This window comes from Tiliqua scincoides, chromosome 9, assembly GCF_035046505.1.
Source record: "Tiliqua scincoides isolate rTilSci1 chromosome 9, rTilSci1.hap2, whole genome shotgun sequence".
In the NCBI taxonomy this organism is placed as follows: Eukaryota; Metazoa; Chordata; class Lepidosauria; order Squamata; family Scincidae; genus Tiliqua; species Tiliqua scincoides.
Genome location: NC_089829.1, coordinates 32,940,396 through 32,945,800, shown reverse-complemented (window position 1 = coordinate 32,945,800; position 5,405 = coordinate 32,940,396). Strand labels below are relative to the sequence as shown.

The window sequence follows — 5,405 nt, the reverse complement described above, 5'->3', positions numbered from 1 at the left end:
CTACCCTCTCACTGCCAGATGTAGTGCATGTCCCATTGACACAGCTGCATCAGTGCTGGATGGAATTTGGCCCTTAGTAAGATTGGGCTGCCTAGCAAAAAAAGGCAGGATAGGGTCATTGTAATTGTTTGGAAATGTAGAAGAGTTTGTTTTGTTTTTAATTCACTTGCTCCATGACAGACACACTGATGTTCAAATATGTTGATGTTAGCACTTCCCTCCCCAAAGAAGACAGTTGCCCAAAATATGGATCATTATTGTTGTTCCCAACATATTTGGAGCAATATACAAGGAGTTCTTATTCTCTTACAGATAATTCACTGCATAGGCTTGGAATGGAAACTTTTTCCCCTTTCCACAAAGCGTGTACTGTATAAGAAAAATCAGTCTCCTAAACCAATTGCTTCTCATTCTGGCTGAAACCTCTGAGACAGGAGCATCCCAGGGATGTATGCTTTCAACACTTACATGCAAAGAGAAAGACTGCTGTCGGATTTGGCACTTACAGTTTAGAAACCCTCAGATCAGTGTGGTGCAATGGTTTAACAGGTGATTCTGAATGGAAACACACAGATAAGGGTTAACACTTTCCCCTGCACTGTTTTCCTGCCAAGAATTGCTCTCTCCAAAGTGGCTATCTGCTACAATGAACTGTTGTTGGGGGGGGGGGGGCTATATTCAGTTGGAAATCACATGAGGAAAAGTGATAAACCCAGTGTACCAGATTGTGCCTCTATGCACCTTTTTTCTTTGGGGGGGGGGCACACAAAAGGGGCCACCCTGTTTTAAGCCTATTTACCTCCCATTTTCAATCCATCCTCTGTGAATAATTGGCTCATGTAGTTTGGCATGACATTATGCTATCATATCATTCTTGTACAAGCAAATTGGCTGGCAGAAACAGATGCAGCCTTCTGATATTTTATGGTAGTTCCATGCACTGTATTTCCATAGAACGGAAAAGACTGGAGGTCAGCATATCTCTCAGGCTTTTCATACTAAATCAGATTTATTGGTTTAGAAATGACTGTATTTTCTTCTCCTAGAGGGAGATACCCCTTCCTTCCTTATCTTAAACAAATAAGAGGGGAACTCTGGCTTGTTGCTATGTACTGTGCATGTCTTTAACATATTACTTCTTGTCATGACTTTTTACTTCTTTACAGGTAGATATGATTGCTCTCCACTGATATACATTCCTTTGGTTGCAGATCTAAAACAGTATATATTCTGCAGGCAAACAAAAAAAGAAAAAAAATGCATTGTAGCTCGACAGGAGAAGCAGAACAAAAATTAACAGTAACATTTGTCTACAGTAGTTATAAAGTTCTGTCTGCAATATCCAGTTTTTGATATTGAGGACCCGATCCTATCCACGCCGGTCCATCTGCACCAGTGGGGCGTGCGCTGCATCCTGTGATGGGGAGAAAGTCTCAGAGGCCTCCTCAAGATAGGGGACCATTTGTTCCCTTACCTTGGGACTGCATTGCAGCTGCACCAGTGCTTGAAAGTTGTATAGGATTGCGCCCCAAGTTCCTAACCAATGTATCACATGCTAGTTGCAGTTGTTGGGTGGAAAGCAAGTTCTTCTCTGTGTGCAGAGGGCATATCTTAAATTTTGAATGATTGAACATCATACATCTGTATATGTACCACAAAGAGGTACATATATGGAAGGTTAGATTGACTTCTTCTCTCCTTGCCTTCTAAAGAAAAGGGAGAACCTTTTTCACTGGGTGTGTGCTTCGGATTTTGTCTCAAGTTGCAGAATCACTGATGGCTGCAGTATCACTATAGGCTTTAGTATCACTGATGGATTTCATTTGCCACTGATTGCATTGCTCCTTTGTTAATTGGTATCTGTGAATACCAGGTGTAGGGAAGCAATGGGGGGGCAGAGGTAAGAACATATAAGAACATAAGAACAGCCCCACTGGATCAGGCCATAGGCCCATCTAGTCCAGCTTCCTGTATCTCACAGCGGCCCACCAAATGTCCCAGGGAGCACACCAGATAACAAGAGACCTCATCCTGGTGCCCTCCCTTGCAATGCCTTCCTGGGCTTCCTGAGTCATCTGGTGGGCCACCGTCAGAAACAGAATGCTGACTAGATGGCCTTTGGTCAGCTGAGAGAATATGCCAATCACATGTTCCCTCCCAGGGAATCACTGCTTCCCTCCCAGAGGAAATAGCATTTTTTGAAAGGGAGGGAAATGTTTCCCTTAGGAAAATGGCACAGAGAAAGTGTTAACCTTCTCTGTCTGCATCATGATCCTGATCTGGATTGATCCCTGATCCCCAAGGTTGCTATTTTAAAATGTTAAAAAGATGAAAGCATGACCACACCTTTCTCATCATCTCTAGTTTGGTCAAGACTCAGGGGAGGAAGAAGCTGCTCTTGCCAAAAGTTGGCCAAGTAGTAATAAAAGAGATCTGTGGGCCAACTTGCAAAGTTCAAAATGAACATTTACAGCCCTGTGAGTGCTCCGAGTATAAAATCCGTCTCTAACCCATGTGGAGTTCGTCTTGTCCCTCCGGCAGGAATTTATATTAATCATCCCAATGGCTTCGTTCCCTTCTGTTTCAATTATAAGAGTGTGGTTTGTAAAGTCCTCAGCTGTCTAAAGTTACACTTCCTAGTTGATGGGGAATAATTACTTTTTATCGCTGGAAATGTTTGCACTGATCGCAGCAGTCAATGTTCTTTTCCCTGCTGATGGGTTTGTGAGCCAAAGGCAGCACATGTCACTGCTGAAATGCAGTGTTGCCCACTGATATATTTTTTTATTCCTCCCTCTTCTCAGTGAGTAGGTGGGAATACAGAGGGACACTTTCAAATATTGCCTCTGGGGCTGGCATTACAGCGACAACTATTACACTGTGCACCTCCGTGAAAAATGGTTGGTCAGTACTGCAGATGTTTCCTATGTTCGGTTTGAAGAAAACAAGGAGAGCCCTGGTTGCTGAACTTGCAACCTGTGTCTCACAGTGACCAATTAGATACATCAGATTGCATCAGATGATTAAGTGGCCAAGAAGATGCCAAACAAATGCATCAGGAAAGCCCACAAACATAGCACAAAGGTTTACCCCACCCCCACACAATGGATACTCAGTGGAACACTTCACCTGAAACTGAATGTTCCATGTGGTCCTTGTTAAGAAGAATCATAGATAGACCTGTCCTCCATTAATTTGTAAAATCCCCTTTTAATACCATCTGGGCTTGTGGCCATCACCATGTCTTGTGGCAGTGAGCTCCATAATTATGGTCCCAATCCTATCCATCTTTCCAAAATAAACATTCCCATTCCCTTGAGGATGCATCCATGACTGTACCCCCACTGCAGGATGCAATGTATGCCCCATTAGTACAACTGCATCAGCACTGGAAAGTCGGATAGGATTCGGTCCTGTGGGTTGTACAAAGAAGTCTTTTGTTTGTCCCTATCCGTTTTATTGGCTCACTCAGAGTTCTTATAGTATGGGGGAAAAGGGGGCAAAATCTCTCTATCCACTTCCTCTGCATCATGCAAAACAAACATGCACAAAGCTAATATTATAATGCCATTATACAAATCAGTGGTAAGACCACATCTAGAGTATTGCATACAGTTCTGGTATGCAATACAGTTCTGGTATGCAATACCACAGCTCAAAAAGGGTATTGTGAAACTAGAAAAGGTGCGGAACAGAGCAACCAAAATGCTTACTGGACAAACAGCCCAATCCTAACAATACTTTCCTGGGAGTAAGCCCTATTGAGTCTAATGGAACTTACTTCTGAGTAGACAGGCAATGGTTGGCAACCTTCAGTCTCGAAAGACTATGGTATAAGCCTACAGCACCCAGTATTCCCAGGCGGTCTCCCATCCAAGTACTAACCAGGCCTGACCCTGCTTAGCTTCCAAGATCAGATGAGATTGGGCATGTGCAGGGTAACAGTAGACAGGCATAGGATTGGGCTGTTAGGCACCTCCCTTATGAGGAAAGGTTACAGCATTTAGGAATCTTCAGAAAAAAAGGTACCTGAAGGGGTGTATGATTGATTCATGTTGGGTACGTGCAACTTGTGGTTTTAGAAGTAGACTACCTCAGAATGCCAGGAGAAAGGGAGTGGCAACAGCAAACAGGTAACTTGTCATCTTGTGTGCTCCCTGAGACATCTGATGGGCCCCTGTGAAATACAGCATGCTGGACTAGACGGGCCTTTGACCTGATCCAGCAGGGCCCTTTTTAGATTCTTATAAAACCGCTATCATAACCTCCCTTGGCCACCATATGGAATCCTCATCTGCCAGGTTTCTCCCTGAATCGTGAAGTTCTGCCATAACTGATTCTTTATTTGGCTCCACAGAGTACAAGAAGGAGAAAGTTGCAGATCCATCTTCAGTCAACTTTCTCAAGGATGACATCCAGTTCTTGACCACAGCAGTCCTATAGTAGACCATACTGTGTGCTGGAAACAGAGGCTCATTGCAGGCTGGTAAGCAACATGAATACTGTGCAAGGTAAGCAAGGACACTGTCGTGACCAAATGTCAAACCAGCTTTGCTAGAACTTTGGAAATCTTCCTTCATCCTCTGTGTATTCTATTCGCTGGTCTGCACCTCAGTTTACTGCTCGGGTTGGTGCTGGAACTTTGAAAATCAAAATGATTGTTAGTGTTCCAACCAAGGAGAAACATCTGCGAATTTTCAAAAGGAAGCCAAGTGAATTTCTGTGCGGCAAGTGAAATTCTCGGAAGGTTTCTGCCACCCGCAGCTCATGACAAATGGACTTAAAAACTCAAATGCAGGGGTACCTGGCAGAGCAATAACAATGAATTTTTCAGAGAACCCCTTTGATCGACTGTCCACTCCCATTCAAAGATTATGGCAGTAATCTACTTTTCTCTCTTAGATGATAAACTTCTATAATAAGCTGTGTTTGACAAACTTGAAAGCAGTCTCCGGTGACTCACTTTAAAGGCAGCCATATGGACATATAATTTCAAAGTCCCACAGATCTCATTTAGTTTTATACTGTGTTGGATTTCATGTCAAAGCCATCACCATGCCATCTGCAAGATTTCTTACACTCTGACTGGCTTTTCCTTTGGCTCCTGCTATTGAGAGATGCTCTTGTTACATCAAGCTATTAAAGTAGACTTCTTGCTAAAAGTTGCTATACAACTTAATTCTTTTATGATTCCCCCACCCTGCAAAACCATTGGATTCTAATCCCGATGAGGAGGGACCAGACAGACTGGAGGAACTAGTTATGGACCCTGATCCAAGCCCCAGAACCAGGCCAAAGTCAGGGCTTGCTAGCTTAGAGACCCTGGACCCAGAGCCTGGTCTTCCCAAGGAATGAGCCCCATCCAACCTGAGTTCCTCACATTTCCCTCATACTTGCACGCCAGC

The 5,405-nt window shown here is 43.6% G+C and overlaps 1 pseudogene; it reads right to left on the bottom strand.

Annotated features, from left to right (window-relative positions):
* Nucleotides 1-3,836: 3,836 nt before the first annotated feature.
* Nucleotides 3,837-3,950, bottom strand: LOC136661002 (5S ribosomal RNA; annotated as a pseudogene).
* Between the last annotated feature and the right edge of the window lie 1,455 nt (nt 3,951-5,405).